The sequence below is a fragment of the Meleagris gallopavo genome, chromosome 12, assembly GCF_000146605.3.
Source record: "Meleagris gallopavo isolate NT-WF06-2002-E0010 breed Aviagen turkey brand Nicholas breeding stock chromosome 12, Turkey_5.1, whole genome shotgun sequence".
Classification (NCBI taxonomy): domain Eukaryota; kingdom Metazoa; phylum Chordata; class Aves; order Galliformes; family Phasianidae; genus Meleagris; species Meleagris gallopavo.
This window is the reverse complement of record NC_015022.2, coordinates 15,259,499-15,277,935: the sequence shown is the minus strand read 5'-3', so window position 1 is coordinate 15,277,935 and position 18,437 is coordinate 15,259,499. Positions and strand designations below refer to the sequence as shown.

At 37.3% G+C, this 18,437-nt stretch overlaps 1 long non-coding RNA gene across 2 annotated transcripts in view; it reads right to left on the bottom strand.

Annotated features, from left to right (window-relative positions):
• The window catches only part of LOC109369660, a 40,249-nt gene that overhangs the window by 13,402 nt on the left and 8,410 nt on the right, over positions 1–18,437 (bottom strand). For both annotated transcript variants that reach the window (XR_004161089.1, XR_004161090.1), the window contains exons 3-6: positions 15,588–15,669; positions 12,596–12,749; positions 4,076–4,160; positions 3,178–3,332 (exon numbers count right to left, since the gene is read on the bottom strand). This is a non-coding gene — a long non-coding RNA (uncharacterized LOC109369660). The remainder of the gene's footprint in view (positions 1–3,177; positions 3,333–4,075; positions 4,161–12,595; positions 12,750–15,587; positions 15,670–18,437) is intronic.

Sequence of the window (18,437 nt, the reverse complement as noted above, 5' to 3'; positions counted from 1 at the left end):
TTTTCTCTGAGATGGGAGTAGGATCCAAATGTATTTTGAATGCTGTTGCATTACATACAGTTCAGCAAAGGCTTCTTCCTTTTACACTAAGGAAGGTTCAAGAAAAATGCCCTCCTAAACAGATCATGAGCAAGGTGAAGATGTAACCAAGCCTACAGCTGATGAGAACAGCCTGCTGACAGCCTGGAGGCTGATGAACCTCCTTCTCTGCCACAGAGTGGGAGGGGAAGGGCACGGATATCATTTACCACCTCCAAAATGTAGGCACAACACTTAGGGGAAGGAATTGCTCTACGAATGGCAATGCAAATCAAGCATCAGTTTTACCTGGAATGTGGAAGAGCACTGAATCATAAAAACAATGAGAACAACTGAGAGACAATCTATACTGCACAGCAGCCTCAAGGCAGGATCAGATCCTGAACTACTCCTGACATTTTTGTCCAACCTCTTCTTGAAAACCTTCAGCAGCACAGCCTCTTTGTCCCAGTCCATGCCAGTGCTTAACTCTGCTTACAGGCTACTAAGTTCTTCTAATTGCCTAAAGCAGACCCTTTTTGTTCTGATTTAAGACTACATAAGCCCAAATCTACACATACATCAATAGAATCCAAGGAGAAGTCCAATGGTGTTTTAGTCCATTCATGTTTTTCATAGTTTAAGTACAAAAGGTAGATTTTAAGTGTTGAGAATTCTCAGATAATTAAAAAAAAAATAAAGCAATAATTTATAATCTGAAAAAATGCAGGAACTTATTTGTCTTAAGAAAGGTATTAGTAGAATAAGCAAGCAAAGAAAATGAAACAGTTTGGAACATGAGGGTATGCAGATCAGACACCAGCGTGATGTGAACAAGTCTGAAATCAAAAGACTCAGTGATTGCTCAGTGCAAGATCAGGCTGAATTGTCACAGTTTGAAACAGCATGTTTAATGATCAGAAGTAGTTCTTATATTTTTACGTGAACTCATAAGGATTTTTTTTTCCTTCTTATGAAATAGAATTTTCTATAGCACAAAAGGGCCCAATCCCACAGCCTACCCTCAGTGGGAGGTTTGCTTAACCAAGAAACGCAGTGTCAGGCCTTCTCAGAGGATAAAAACAATACAAAGAATTGGTGTAGATGCTTTATGTAAAGGTAACAGCTTGAATCCCTGAAAGCATCCAAATGATTTTTACTTAAATGGATGTGACATTGCCAAGAAAGAAACTTTATCCTCATGAGAGATCTTTATTAGCCAGGGTACTTAACCCTAAAGATGAGGAGAATTTAATAATCACAGGGTTGTTTTCTCCCTCTTTCTTTCATTTGTGCAACCAGCAGCTAGAGGGCACAAAAGAATGCTTTTACCTTATGATCTATCATATAAAAGGGCCCTACTCACTGAATAAAGAAAAAATAAAAGTCCTGATATCATAGATTATAACACATTTTGTTTAGATTCTTAGTCTCAGTTCTGTTTCTCAAGAAGCAGTAGCAACTCAGAGAGTCAATTGCATGACAGTGCAGGAAACTAAATATCTTTATTCCACTAAGAATGTGTATTTAAATCCCAGAACACACCAGGTATTTCACATCACATACACTCTCTGTGCGAACGGTCATCATTACTTGCCTTAACTGTTTTGCAGAGCTCTTTGTTTAAAACTAATATAAACACATATTTAACCTCCTTCATTCTTACATCTTAAATATTAATGCTGGCTGTGACTCTGCATTAATAACAGCTATTATTTTTGCATTAATAAGGAGCTTACAAGAATAAACATAGAAGTCATAGTGCAGTCTTCCTGTCAATTAAAAAGAGAGTCAGTTGTAGTTGCAGAGTACTTTATCTTATCATTTCACTCAGGACATTCCCAGGATCTGATCTGAACAGCTCCAGTGATAACAAACATGTAAGTACACAGAAAACCATCATGGCAAGAAAGTCAGAACGGAGGTTATCAGTGAATTGCCAATTTTGGAATCCCTCACTTTGGAAGGAGCATTATCACCATAAATGAGGTTATTGATGTGGACAGTGTGAGCACAGAGCTTGACATTTTTTCCACCAGAAATCCTAATAACCCCAGAAGAGGTCACATCTGTTGCTGCGCTATAAGATGGGGCGGACCTGAATAGCAACGTGTGTATTTGTATGTGTATAAGTACACACATGTAGTTAAAAAGTGAAGCAAAACAAAGACCCTTTCCCTTCACCCCTAATGAACTGCACCAACCCCTTAGGCAGAAATGACTTGGATCCGGATAGAGCACCATTTGCCAAATTGTAAATTGCCTACATTTATTTTGGGAGTGCACTAAACAGAGTGCTAATTGCCTTGTTTAGCACTTTCCCTTCTTTCATTTGCACTGGTGTAAAATCTTAGTAAATTAACTCAGGATTTTATTATGTAGGTAGCATTTGAACAACTGAATCAGTGAGAAAGCATCATCAAAGGACTGATAAAAGAGGAGTTGACTCTACCCAGAATGCCACTTTATATGTCCCTTGAATTAAAAAGGATGAAATTAACTTTTAATCCTTTTGCTTTTCATATAGCTGATCTTAACATAACATGTATTACTCAGTCATTTTATTTGCATTTACTCATTTCAAAATGTTAATAACTGTGGTTGCAAGCTTACTGTATGGGAATGCGGAGTTGCTTGTATTTATATACATAAGTGTGTAGGATTCCTTAGTAATTTTTTTGAACTGCAGCCAAACACAGACTTGAGGCTTCTGTTTATTGTCAAAGAGAACACCCTGAAGAGCAATTCCCATCTAACTGTTCAGTGGGCTATGCAAAATTAGCTGGTGGTCTCATGCTTGTCCAGAGCACTAACGGTATCTTATTTTTACACAAAGTCCAAGGAGAAAATTGGAAAAAAAAAATAATCACCATATTCTCACCTCCATAATATTAATTTTTCCAACTGGGAAATAAGAAATGTCCTGTTTATTATGGAAACAAATGCAATGATATCACATATATATAAACTGGATGTTTCAGAACAAAGTCTTGCGTCAAAAAATTTTTGTTCACAATCCATTGGCAAGGGATTTCAGCATGGTAGCACCACTGATTGTGAACAGAAATTCATTTAAAGAAAAAGCATACAGAAGATCACTGAGTTAGCACTTTGTAGATCTGAGTTCTGTTCCGAACACACCTGCTGGAGAATTCCTACCTGTAGACAATGGATTTCAGCAGTGACGAAATCTGGGGTGTTCTACTTGCAGGACCTTAATATTCTTAAGTTCTGTGGGGTGTTCTACTTGCAGGACCTTAATATTCTTAAGTTCTGAGAAGCCAAAACTTCTGCCTTCATGTGCAGCCAAAAGCCTTATAATATAGAAAAGATAGAGAAAAACCTGTTTGTTGTTGTTGACAAACACTGTGCGTGCAAAAACAACTACACTTTACACATTTACCATTTCAGTTTGCAGTCCTTTTAAATCACATATTTCTATATATGAGAAGCATAGTATCATAAAAATATAATAATTTATTAATATTAGAATTAATTTGAGAAACTATTAAAAATCAGTAAAATATATTTTCTTAGGTTCTGATAGATTTTTTCAAAAGCTAATTTAATGGTTATTCTCCCCCTCAGCACTTCTGATCGTAATGGGAATAGGAAATACAAAGCAAATTAATATAAGAAGTCATCACATCCTGAATCCTTAGCACCCTAACAACCTTTGAGTAAATAACACATTATATGTTCATATGTACGTACCCAAACTTCTATCCCTTAAGGAATCTTACAAAACAGAAAAAAGGGATTGTTTTATAAAGGCAATTTTTTTACAATATTTTTTTAGTTCATTTTCCAGAGCAGGATGGTTTGGGTGGGCTCCAGGTAAGTATCTGAACTATTGAATTCTTCTCCCAAGTGAACGGCCAAGGCATTTGAAATACCTCTATTATTATTTAACACCTGGCTGCACTGCTGTTCAGTGCGATGTGAATAAAATAAGTCATGACTTAGTGTGTGCTAGCAATGCTTTGCCAAAAGAACAAAAGTAGTACTTGGTAATGATTCTCTGTACGTGGGTTTATAATACAGGTCCAGAACTTACTCCTTATATTGCAAAGGTAAGGGAAGCCATGACGTGTTTCCACAGCAGCAAATGCAGCTACATTTCTGGGGACCACATCTTCTTGCTACAAGAGTTAATGAGTGGGAAAGGAGCAGGTTATAGATTTTTTTTTATCTGTGCAAAAAATATCATGATTAATTAGGATGTGATATCCCTGTTACTGCTACTTTTATTACATTACAGGTAATACGTAGCACTCATTCAAGCACAAGGACTCCATGATGTTCCATGCTATGAATATATGCACTGAAAATTTGGTCTCCACATCTGGAAATTTATAATCCGAAATGTTTTGAATTTAAAGTATTGAAGAACAGACAAAATGGTTAGCAGAAGAAAAGTAGCCACAGACCGCATACAGCTCAAGGCACTAAATACAGTCTTTCTTCAAAGTGTTGCATAAATCTAGCAAGATTAAGTTGGTTCTGTCAGTTCAGTGAAGAAGTTAACTACTGGACCCAAAGAGAAGGCAAGTATATAAACTAGAGAAGGAAGATCTGGGACGTGGGTTGAATAATTCTGAAAAAAATAGTGCTCTGGAGCTTAAGGAGAGGATTTATTTATTTATTTATTTATTTATTTAACTGCTCTCCAGGGTTTCACTGTTTGGCCTTGTAATGTCATGAATATGTTTTTAACAAATTAACCTAGCGCTGAAAAATAATTGGGACTAAACAGCTTCCAAGTGCTTTGTTCCTTACTATTTAGTCACAAGAAAAAAAAAAGAAAAAGAAAAGAAAAAATACACAAAGGGAAAATTGTCTACAAATATATACAAAGATTTTTTATGTTCTACTATAGGCCCTTATCTCAGGCAAAATGAATATGCTAAAGAATCTCCATTAAAAACGTTAAAGCATAATTGGCTACCCTTAATGTCCCAAACAAATGCTGCCCAGTTCCACTTTGTAACAAAAGACCATTAATAAAAATGTTATTTCAATACAAAATACAAAGAATATGTAGATCTACCAGTATAATGCCTTTACTACAATGAATTTTATTTCATGTTATCAATAGGATTTTCTCAAAGAACATCATAGTCTTCAAAAAGAAACAACCCAAGAAGGATGGTTACATTAACACTATAAAACCAACCTTGTCCAGATACCCTACAGGGATGAGTCTTCCTGTTCCCTGTTTGTTCAGTAAGTCAATTTGCTTTGGTAAGTGAATTTTGAGAAACAGTTGTAGAATTAGTGCTTCCTCCATTGCCATTCCAAAGCACATACTCTAGCCAGAGCATAAGAAGAAATTTTAGTTTAGGTTGTGCAGGAATTTGAGGTATTTCCTTTCATAAACAAGTTTTAGAAATAGAAGTTACATTTTATATTTACATCTTGCTTACAAGCACCTCTAGCAAACACCACAACGTACTTCTATTTCTTACATATACTCGGACAAGCTTATGCATACATATACAAAAAAGTATATAATGGAGTAGGATCTGCATTGTGTCAGAGTTTTAGATGGTGTTTCCCTGTGCTTGTGAAGGACACATGCTTAGTTTTGAAGTATCACTTATGTAGGAGTTTCTAATCAGACTTCTGTCTTCCATAATACAACAGCTTATAGAGGTTTTACATATGAACAGAATGACATTTTTGTCTTAATCTCACCTTCTTCATGCAGTTGTATTTAAACTTTTCAAGAAAAATCAATGTAATTTCTCCATACTTTTTTTGCTGTTGTTAGAATAGTTAAAATCTGATTAAGTCAGGGATGAACAATGAAGTGTTATGATGTAAAATCTTAAGAATCTAAGGCATAAGCACAACTGAGAACAAAACATACACTGAAAACAAAAATAAATACACCTACTACTGGTGGATCAACTTTTGACCATAAAGGATACAGGAGCAATCCAGCAAGAAATAATTGCGTAGGGGCTGACATGCTATTGGGATCTCTAAGGGACATTGTTTTCCCCTTTGTCACAGAGTTGCTAGTTGCCCCTGGATCAGCTTCATGCACATATTTTTACTTATCCAAAGCATTGTGGTATCTAGAAAAAAAAGTCGCATTTTTTATCTGTTACTAATATTGCCAATGTTGAATCAGCAGAGCTTTGAGATGACTCTGCCTGCACCTTTTCCTGCAAAGGAAGCACATAAAGAACACAGCTTTAGCTTTGCAAACTCCAGTTGTTCTTAAACCAGATATAAGAATAACTTTTTCAAATGAAAGAAACCTCAGAAAGATTAAGGAACACAAAAATGGAATGCAAAATTTAGTGCATTCTCTCCCTGCCTCCTGTGTCCTTATAAGGTGGGTCATATCCCCCCGGCTTGCTCTCAGATCAGCAACTCAGTGACTTTCTAAATTTTGACAAGTTCCACGCAGTCCCCTGGCTCCCTTGGAAGCCCCGTGCTCTCGCTGCCTGAGGCTTGTCTGCTCCTTGTCCCCTGGAGTATCTCGGCCTCAGCCCTTGTTGCAAACTCCCTTTTCCCCTGCCTCTTCTTCTGTGATCATGCTTGGTTGCTCTTGGGGAAGAAATCATCTCCCCGTATTCCAGAGGGCTGTCGCAGAGAACAGCAGTCAGAAGAAGTTAAGCATCTCCCCAAAGGAACCTCGTAGACTGTGAAGCACATCAGAAGCTACAAATTAAACAGATATAATACAGTATCTCTGTGCTATTATTATGTATTATATTATACCCCTGAAGAGGTACCATTTCAATTTTCATGCCTGCAGAAAAGCAGCTCTCCATAGCAGACCTGCTGGAGGATCCTGCTTTGACCTGAGTCTGAGGGATGCTCACGCACGACCTCCGAGAAGCCTGGCTGTGCCTCCCTGCTCTCATCAATGCAGATTCTGACACGTCGAGAGCAGCTATTAGATCGAGTCACCACACTGCCTTAGCACAATACTGCCTCTTTAAAGCAGGACGATTTTTCACTTACAAAGCGTTTCACTCAAGAAATGCAATACATTAATTGAAAGAACTGGTGAGAGCGCTTAGCGTTATTTGCCGTGCTTCACGTCTGTAAATGATAGCACAAATTTTAAATGATTTACTCAGTACTAGAAACAGATCAATGACAGAAAGCCAGTGGCATTCATAGCTACTTATAGCCATTTCTGATCCTCCTGCAGCAACCAGCATTCCCCCCAGGCAAACAGTGGCAGCATTTGATGTCAGACGCAAACGTCAGCAGCACCAATGAGAAACAGTTAACAGAGGTTTGATATTTCATTTCATTTGGGAAGGGAAATTAAATCTGCAGTTTGTGACTCTTAGGAAATTAAGTCTCTATTAGGAAAGGGTTAAATACAGATTATGTAAATAGGGATATTGTTATTTGTCCCATATGTAGCACTGTGGAGTGAAAACCGCTTTCTCTCCTGTTCTTTTTTTTTTTTTTTTTTTAGTTTTTCTTTTCCACAAATTGAGAGATTAACCTGGACTCAATTGAAATGGCAGCCCATATCATACCTTCCCTTGATCTCACAGCATGGCTAATAACAGCTGGGGCCTACCAAGCAGGCTTCTTTATTTTTCCTTTATTGTTCCAGGCCACACAACCGTGAACCTTCAGCATGTTATGTACTTAAGCATGGTCAGGTTGATGTCATTATTTTCTTATTGTTGCAGAGCTCCCTGGGTGTTTGCCCATATTCATAGAGAGGGGCTTGTGTGCTCTTTGTAGGTTAACCTTTTAAAAAGGAGATGCTCGACCACTTGCAAATGTAGCCCAGGGCTGTGACATTGCACTAGGCCGATTGGTACGCTTCAAAACACATATTAGCACCACTTGTGCTATTTCATCTCTCTTTTTAATTTTAGCCCAGTCTTGTAAGATAAATCTTATCTGTGCCACAAGTAAATGCTTGATAGAGCACATTTTTAAAGCCTTTAGAAAGAGAGAAAAAAAGTGTGGTTTGTCTGGGTCACTGTGTGCTTTGTCTAAGTATAGGCATAGCTATTTGTCAGTTTATCTGTCTGCTGTCCCTCTGTCTATCTCTCCAGTTTCCTTGCAGCAAACAAGCCATGAGCATTAGCACTGAATTGTGAGAGCTACAAGGAAAAAGTGCTTCTCTGCATGAACCATGGCCACATTTAGCTTTTACAATCCTATAAAAATTGGTCTACTTGCTATCAGTTCATCCTAGAAAGCAAGCTACTGCTCTCAATTGCCTCCAGCTTTGATGTAAGCACCCTACAATACTCCTATTTAAACTACAGTGGATGGAAGACACCTATAAAATATTAATTATCTCCAGTTGACACCAGATGCAGTTAACATACTGTGTGCCAGCTCTGAAATACTAGAGTTTTTATTAGGAAAGCTAATGTTTATTGCAAGCATTAAAGTCTGAGTCATAAAAGGCTGAGCATAACAAAGATGTTTCAGGTATTATTCCTTTCACGTACCAAACACAAGTTTGCTAAATCCTGCTTGCAGGGTTAATTATTTTGGAAGTCATATTGCAAATAGAAGCTTTCGAAGAATTTGGCAAGATTTTATCCTGTACTCAGTGGGCCAAATGTAAATGAGCAAGATGAATCTCCACTGGTTTCAGTGAATGTTGGCCTTGTAACTTTTAAGTGAAGCAGATAAAAACAGCAGCACAGATTACAGGCTTAATGTCTGAATTACTTGAGTAGCATCAATTATGATAATGATAGCCCTGACACCAATGTATGCTTTGCTACCGTTTCCTTTGTAGACAGGTTGATCCTTTGCTTTTTTAAACCAAGGGGTCAGGAAGGTGAGCTGTACAGCTGGGCAGCGAGCAGCCTTATGTATCTGGGTCACTGTCAGTGCCCCAAAGGTGTATCTTAAGTTGCTTGTGTAATGGGAAGCGGAAGGCTGCCGAGCTCTTGTGCTCAAGGATTAGGTTTATGGTTACCACCAGACTGGGCACACAACTGTCCTGTCTGCAAAACCTGTGTCACACAGCTAGGAGATAAAACAAAATGATGCAGATACTATACAGGATGGAGACGGACTATTCTGGCTTTCACTTATAATGACAACTGCAAAACTTCCGTATGTCTTTACTGCATACAATCAGAATTATCCTCTTAAGGATTCTTTGAGGAATCGCACGGAAACGCAAGCAACAATTAGACTTAAATTTCTATTTGTTTTTTCCTTCATATCAGATTTCCAATTCCACAGCTTATCTCAGTATGCATGCACACAGCTAATCATAAGGATGGATTTCGCATGTTACTGTAAGGTATAACTGGTGGCATGAACCACAGCTATGTTGTCTTAACCTTCAGACTTGAGTTTGTTGAGCCAAAGAACCAGCCAATTGTATCTGTTCCCCAGACAGAGCTTAAATATGAACCACTCCTATCATGTGTCAAACCTCCCTGCACAACATGGCTTACTCCAGAGCAGAGTTAGGAGAATCAACATGAAGGAAGTTTGAGCAGTCAGGGAGCTTGAGCCTGATGGCAGCTCCAGGCCAAAGTGGAAGTGGAGACAGCCTTGTGTGCACATTGGTTGCTTCAGAACAGAACTTTCACCGTGCTTCACCCTTTCCAGCATCAGACTTAATTTTTATTGTAAAAAGTCCTTGATAGCCTACAAGACAATCAGGGTTTGTTTTTATCTCTGATTTTTCTTTAATCTTAGTAATACATTGAGATTTTCCTCTGATGTTTTGTGTCTTTGCAATTTCTACTTCGCAGAGCAAGCTAACAACATTCAAGCAAAATTATTTTCTCTTGAAACTAAAGCTAATGCTTCTTTCTATAATGATGAATTTTGAGTAACTGTTTCTTTCTATAAAATGTGTGTTAGTAAGTATATACAAATGTACTTTTATGTATACACATACATACATATATGCCTCATTGAAATGTTAGTGTGCAAAGCATACTCTTACTTCAACTTGGTTTAAGTAAATTTATAATCAAAATAATAAACAACTGAAAATTGAATAAGATCAAGATCTTCCCCATATGATTTTTGCAGTCTAGCTGTAGGGAATTACATGTGCTGGTTTTGAAGTACTGAAATGAACTATGAATTCATTATAACCTCATCAGTCTAATCCCTGATTACCTTAAGCAAGGTGATATTCCATGAATTGTTCTTTGTACACTTAAAGGACCAAAGTTACGTGAAGTTCAGTTATTAAAACCACTTTAATCTATTCCCAGATAAGCGTGGCTCAGTTATAAAGAACAGCATGTTGTATTAATGGAGGTTTTATTTTGACTGCAGCCCTTCACTGTGCTGCTACACCAAAGTCTAGCATTATGTTTTCTGGCATATTAAGTACATAAAAAATTACTTCAAGCTATAGAAATATCAGAAATATAGAAATATTCTATCTCAAATCTTTTCTCCTTATAAATGTTCTTATTCTTTGGTGGCCGAAAGAAAAAAAAAAAAAGATTTCTAATTTTACTGACAAATTTTCAGTGTCTCTTTTCAGACCTGCTAGTTTCATCAAAAACCAAGAAACAGAATGACATTGCCAGAAGATATTTCCTATGAACCACGGACTACCGTTTGTAAAATATGACTCAAACAGAATGTCCTTTCAGAAAGCAGTACTGTGTTTATGATTCCATAAGATCTTTACATATTTCAAATGATATTCAGAAATATGCTTATGGGGTTTTTTTAAGATCTTATTTTCTTATCTGAACTCTTTTAACAAAGGTATTACGCTAAGTATAAAAGCTGTCCAATTTTTTTCCAACCTTTTGCTTCTCTCTAAACCACAGTCATTTTGTTAGACATTGAAAATGTCTTGATTTAGTTGTCTTGCTATTTTGGGCCTGTCCTGCCCCCTGCAGTGGTAATAAGGATGGGGCTTCCTGCTGGGTCCTGAAGAATACCATTTCACGGCCGCCACATAGCTGGCGGCTTTTATTTATGGAGCCAAGAAAATGAATGGGTATTAGTGTCCAAACATTTCAACATGCTCCTGTGGCCATGCACAAAAGGGACTGATTTGCAGCAAATTTCCACTTATTTTTCAAAAGTATTTACCTTGCAGAAGCTTGGCTGATCGCTATAATGGCATAGCAGAGGGGAAAAACGACCATTTCAGAACCCAATTTTTATATATGTTTCTGAACCTTAAAAGTGCTATACTTCTTGTGAATAAAGATAATACTCTTGGTTGCTAGGCTTTTATGGATATGTGGCTAATGCCAGCCCTTTTTTTCATGTGTATCTTTACAACAGATGAAATGCACATTACCTAGAAGCAGAAAGCTTACTCTGCAACGGGGATTGCACAGGTGGAGATTCTTGCAAGAGATGTTACTGGTGCCAGTGCTAAAGTTTAGGTTCTTTTAAACATGGTGAATGGCTCTCAGCATGACAGACCCCAGAGGTGCTTTCAACACCTGTACTTCTACCTGCCTGCTGGGGGCAGTGCTGTGTGTATTTTACACCTTTCCTGAATTACCCAAGAAATTTGAGGAAGACTTTCAACTGATGCTAGGCTGTTGCAGCTCCATGAAACCTACATCACAACGCTGCATCCACAAAAATTGATGAGATTTGCACATGCCCTTAAAATGACTGAAATACAAGAGGACACTTAGAAAAGGTGGCTAAAGGTTCTGTTCAGACACAGCAATGTTCAGAAATGAGATTCAAAGTCTTGTGCTTCTGCCTGCTGAAATAGTTCCAGATGAGCTTTTTGGGCTGCAAACTCCAACTGCAATCAGCATGTGGCTGCTAGCTGATATGAGGACTTAGTTACACAAAATGAAGACTCTTCCTAGTTGTGCAGGTGTTTGCAGATACCATTTCTCAGGTGTAACTCCTGAACTTAAAGGGAAAGCTATCACAAATTAGTTCTAAGTCGATTAGTTCCATGTTGGAATCTATGTCTGTTGTCTTTTCTCCTAAAAAATTTATCTATCAATTATAGTAATGCTTCCATTTTAACTCCTGATCTTAAATTATTCCTATTTTTTTGTCTAAAATCAGTTTGCATAAATGAGAAAAAAAAAACAAAACGACCATACAAAATAAGCATTCTGTTTCACAGAGTTTGAATATCTTAGAGTTATTAAATCCATAAAGAAAAATCTGAAATCCTCAATATGCAGCAGTACACCTGGAGCTGCTTCATGTTGAAGTTTCTTCTTATTCCTTTGCTACCAATTCACATTCATTCTACTCAAGTTCCATCTCCTAAATCTCATTCAGGCAATCCCAAAGAAACAGCACGCAACATAGGCAAATCCTCTGCAAAGAATGTCTCTACCTCCTCCTGCTAACCTTCCTTCAACTGCCAGTAACAGCTTCAGCGTATATATGAAAAAAGAGATGGAGGAATGAAGAGGTGGAATAGAGGGGCAGATAAATAATCTCATCTGTTTCAACACCCTTCTAACTATGCAGGAGGCATATCAAGAAAAGGGAGAAATACATGGGGCTCTTTCCTTTTTTTGCTCCCTAGAGTTTTACAAGATTTGGTTCCTTTTCATAGTGCATGGCAGAATGCACCCTACACCAGAACAGCTGTTAGGCAGGAATAAACAAAAGGGACAGTTTGAAGAATACTCACAAGTCTCCAAGGGAAGGATGGCCATCTCTGTCAGCCACAGTTTCTCCTTTTGAAGAATGAATAGAATAACAGAGTGTTGTGAAGGTCTGGTGTGGGTACTGGACAAGTTGAATTTATTATTTATTTTAAGTTTCCACTCATTTCCTGGTCTCTCCTGTTGGCATACATGATACCTTATGAAAACTTCAGAACACCTTCAGAATCTACAACATATTTCACAGCATAACATTTTAATTTTCAGAAGTAATCAAGGCCAATCAAACAGTAGGCATAAGAGTCCTGGTTTTGAACAAATTATAAATTAAAGCATTTTAAAAACAATACGCCATTCATCTCCCTTACTCATTACAGTGCAATTAAGACTGAATTATTGCATTTTAATCTGGTTAAGAATAAACTGTCCTAAGAATCTTCACAGAAAGTACAGTTTAAAAAAAAAAAAAAGTTGTTCTCCCCACTAAAACATTTCATTCTGTTGTAATGAAGCAGGCAAATTTTAACAAAAATGAATACCTCACACTCTCTTTTGTTCCCTTTTTTAACATATCTTGGTTTAGTCAATGACTGAGAAAGTCTGTCAAACCCTGCTCAAGGTCCATTCTTCTATCATCAAGTGAATCATCCTGTAACCCCCACTTATTAAAAAAGTTTAATAAAAATAAAAAAAGTCAGGTTAGAAAAAAAATAAAAAGGAAAGAGAAAGAAAGAAAGAAAGAAATTTTGCTTTTTTTTTCCCCAGGATTAGGAATTACTTTTATCTGACAATGGCTTTGCATGTTATGGCATTAATTTTGCAATAAATTATAGTGTAGGTAGGTAGAATTACTCACATTGCTTGACCAAAGTGTCTGACCTAGCCAGACCTCTGATTGATGAATAGTTTTTCATTTTGTTCTACTAGTCCTATCAGACAAAATCGAAAAACTGAGTGAAAAATATCCTATTTCATGTAATAGCATTTTGTTATATATCATTACCACTTAATTCTGTCACCAGTGTCAGGACTGTGTTAAGTAGGCCTTTCAGCTTTAATCCTTTCACACCTCAATGTGACATTCATCTTAGACAATTGATGCACCAAAACTCTTGGTCCCAAGGAGTGAAATAATTCCTAGATTGCTATGTAGTGACTTAGCCAACATCCTCCAAGGAGAGGTCTCTTACAAAGTTAAAAACGTGAATGGAGCATGATTCGAGCTACCTTTGTTCTAAGTTCCTTATGTATCAGTACCAATATAGCATTCTCAATATTCAGTTTAGGAAAAACTGAGCACAAGCCCAAACAATTTTGGCTGCTCACCTAAATACCTACTGCGTACTGAAGTTCAAGCGCCTTTTACTTCATTGCTATTGTTATCCAAGATACTCAGATTTAATCTGATTCAGGTACATCTGTCTGTGACACTACATCTCTAGACAGCTCTATGACAGTGTCAGAAGTTTGTTTGTTGTTTGAGCTTTCTCAGGTCCTCTTTTCAGCATAACTGCTAGATTTTGCTGAACTTCATGGTTGCACACCAGTTGTCTCTTGGCCTGAATCCATACTCAAGTCCAAGAAAGACATCTGAAATCACATGTGGGTTTGGAAGAAGCTCTTGAAAAATATTTTAGTAAGTTCAAATTCAACCTATCCCCAACATGTCGTGACTCCTGTCACAGTGCGACAGCCAGAAATTTGGGTAAGACATCTGCACAGACATTTGTGTGTGTTTGGCTTCAAACTTTCAATTTCTACCCTATAAAGCTCTATGGCAACATCACAAGGCCTACATAGTTTGTTTTACAAACTGGGCAATCATCAGAATGAAACACTCTAATGTATGTAGGTTCTATGCAAAACAGTTCACACTGACTTATACGAAACCTTGCTCCTCTGCAGGCATTTCTAATGGAGCAGAATTTTAGTCACAACAGATGAAATGCAAAATATTCAATGAGCTGTCTGCTTTGCAGATACAGTTTTGTTATTGCCAATCTTACTGCTTGCAATGGGAGAATGAGGCAGCAAATAATCAACTAACAGCACATGCAGCTCTGCTAGCAGCAGTTTCAGTGGGTGGCAGAGCTGATGAAAAGTTAGAAAATAGGCTTGTGAAACTTTAAGTGTTTCATGTCACAGGGCTCAAAACTTACCAGGTTTTCATTTTTGTCAACATTTCCATGACTTTCAATCAGAATTCCATAGTAAATGTATGGAATATAAATGTTTGGAAGGAAAATATATTTCCTGTACTATTATTTTGCACATGCATGGTACATAACATTTCTGTATAGATTCATTCTACTAGATCATACCATTTTGCTCATTGTTCAGCTTATCCCTGGTGTATGGCCTACCCCCTCAGAGTCAATTCATCAAATTACTCCAGAGATACCTCTAATTCTATTTTTCCCTCAAAAGCAACTCCCTAAAGATGTGAATTTGTTTGTTCTCCAAACCAGGCAGCTTGTAGGGTAGGAAAAGATCAGTTCAAATGACCTAATTACAGGACTAGGGCCCTAATTTATGAAAAGCTTACTAGAGCTACAACATGCTACAGCAGCATCTAACCATGGTTTTCACATTCTTTTTCTTTTCAACCAAAGACTATTGTTACAGTGTCCCTGTCTTTGTCCCCTTCCTCACTGTTTTGGTGCCAGTATATTGGGCCACGTGCTATTTGGACTGGAAGTTCTTTGAAGAATGAGCTGCGTATTCCTTAATAAACCAATGACATATTTAATAGAAACAGGAAGTAGCTAGCAGGCAAAAAGTAGTAGAGACTTTCTTTTTTAGTCAATCTCTTTGCAGAAGCAGCTACCATTATTTTTTAACAACCTGTTTCTGATTTTATGCTAGTTATAATATTTTGCTTGTTTGGATTTTCTTGTGTTGGTGGGTTGGGGTTTTGTTCAGTTGCTTGTTTGGTTTTGCTTTGTTTCTGCTGCTTTTCACACCTGGCATCTGCCTGGAATCTTTAGACTGTGCTAAAGTTACATTGCAAGTGCTTACCTCGGTCAGTGGGTAGTTACACAGTGAATGTGTATCTGGAACATTCCACTGGTTCCACTGGCATCAGTCCACATGTGTGCAACTGTAAATGACATGAAAAAAAATCTAGCCTCTGATATGAAAAGGGCTATTTATGCACTTTCACAAAGGACAAAAGTCTTACAACTTTGGGTCTATACAGAAATGAGACACAAATATGTTAGCGAAAAGCCCCAAGTTTTCTAAATGTAGATGAGCACAGATTAAGAAAGCAGTAATTAATTTCCTTTGACCTCAAGCTGAAATTCCTTTCTAAAGCTGTCATAAAGAGAAAGAGGCCAGAGAGAAGAAGTGAAACTGTGTAACAATGCAATTAAACCCTTGTAATGAGGTCAGCCATTGGACTTGTTGCAACTGATATCATTATAGCAATGAAGAGGCATTATACGATGGCCTGATTTTATACAGGATTCATTTTTTTCCTTTAACTCTTTACCAGTCAAATATGTATTCTATAGCATTATAAAACAATTGTTGATAGCCACCAGAGGAGCAGACACATGCTTTCTGGTCTTACGATCATTATTTCATAAGTTCTGGCAATGAAAATATGAGAAAACTCAGCAACAGTAGCATACAGAACAACTTCAATACAAACAACCCTTTACTCACATACAGTGTCATAACTGCTGATAGAAGCTTGCCCTCAGAAAGCAACTTCACACTCTCCAACAATGAGAACAGGTAACTTTTAACATTAAACCAATCACATTAAAAAAAAAAAAAGTGGTTAAACAGGACCTTAAGTTCCCAACATTCTATCCTGCTTCAAACCATCTTCTGATTTTACAAAATATTGGCTGACTGTTACGCTGGCTGCTGCAACAGCAAACTTTGTTTTCTCCACGCCTGGTTAGCAGCAAGTTCAGATATGTTTCAATAGGTGCTGCTTGCTAAAAATATGTTTATATATATATATATATTAAAAAATACACTGACAATTGCTGATAGGTAACACTTAACTCATGTGAGAGTTGATATGAACAAACTTGTAGGAGTAACCTGAACCATAAGGATTCCTTCAAAGTCCCAATCTCACTTGAAACTTGTATATCCACTGAGAGCTCTAGGAAAAGATTTTGCTCCACTGGAATAGTAAGTGCTGGTTTCATGTTGTCTGCAAGCATCTTATGCTTTGATTTTCTGGCTAAGCATCAAAAATAAAAACAATTGTGAAACTCAGATTTGGGGTCTGATTCAAGAAGATTTACTTTGCATAAATCTTTCATTATATGAACAAAAAGATTTTGAAGAGGAAACTTAAGGACGTGCATGTTTTCTGGAGAGGATATCCTAAGTATAGGGCCTGCAGATGACCCGTCTTATTACTTCTGTGACTCACCTGGATCCCCTGTAATTGACCTCACATTACCTATTTCCTCAGCAACTATTCAGCAGAGTGGTAAATGAGAAGTTGCAGTTCTTCTTTCATCACGTCTTACACATGTGATTCCTTCTCCATGTTTCTAAGATGGGACTTCGGTCATCATGTTAAAGAGATGGTTCAGGTTCATGAATACAGAATGGCTGGAGGAAGTTCCTCTCAAGACATTTCAGTCATGCTTCTCTATTTCCTTATTTGTGTCCTCTTGCTCAGAATGGTGGTTGCTTAGTTGAGATGCCTTGCAATAGCATAGGGGATACACATTCTGAACTCAGAGGAGGAAAAGTTAAAAGAGAAACCTATTTGCTTATTGGAGCCTCCATTAGTTGTGCCATATTTAGCCCTTTAAAAAAACAATTGTAGTAAGCCCCAAAATGAATAAACTAGGGCATTTACATAACACATAGAGAACAGATGTTTGTTTGAAGAGTCTGTTCATTGACTTCAGTGTGGCAAGGAGATTTCAGGCTTCAGTTTCCTCTTTCTTGAGTCTTTAGTTCTGGTCCCAGAAAACATCAATGCATATATGAAAGCATAAAGGAATTTCAAACTGATATCAACTCTTCCCTTCACATGCCTTAATAGCTTATAGTTGAAACAAAAGTTTCAAGTACCTTTGCATTTTCTCAAGAAGTTCACCATCCCCTGTGTGCATATCATACCTTAAAAACTCTTGTTAGGATATGGCTTACTCTGGAAATAAAGAAAGGGCAAAATTGTCCTGTACTTAGAGGATTGATTTACCACTTCACATCCCTTTCCTTTTACTCATGCACTGAGTGATCATGTGCAATTTACTCATGTTCCTCAGTTTCCCCTCAGCAAGTATAATACTGACCTCTGCAGAGAGCTGCAAGCTTTCTGTTAACCTTTGAGTTAAGTGCAAAGCCATAGCATTATTAAAGACATTTTAAACTGAGACAGTTGAGTGATGTCCTATAAATTGTCATTTCTCCTCAAATGTTCCACAATATAATATTTCCTCCAGAAATGCATTTATTATTTAACACTTTTCTGTGAAAGGTTTCTTTTACATTGCAAATACCCAGAGTTCTTTCATAGGTCTTAGACTATTGACCCTTTACCTTAAAACAAGCTATTAATGCTTAACGCTGTTATTAGTATTCAGGGAAGTAATGATTGGTACTAAAATGGAAATGTGCAGTAAAAACACCTTCTATTTTGTAAAATAATTATGTAGCCTAATAATTATTTCATACGATTCCTTTTGATTGATAGGGAAAGGGCACCAAGTTTGGAATCATGATTCTTTAAGGTCTACATTCAAATTGCAGCCATCAGAACCATTGTTTCCGGCAGTTACATTTTATAAGAACTGCAACAGGATGATCCCTGATTCTGTTTGCATGAGAATTACATCAGAAAAGGTATTCTTTAGCTAATTAGGGTGTGGGTTTTTTTTCCTT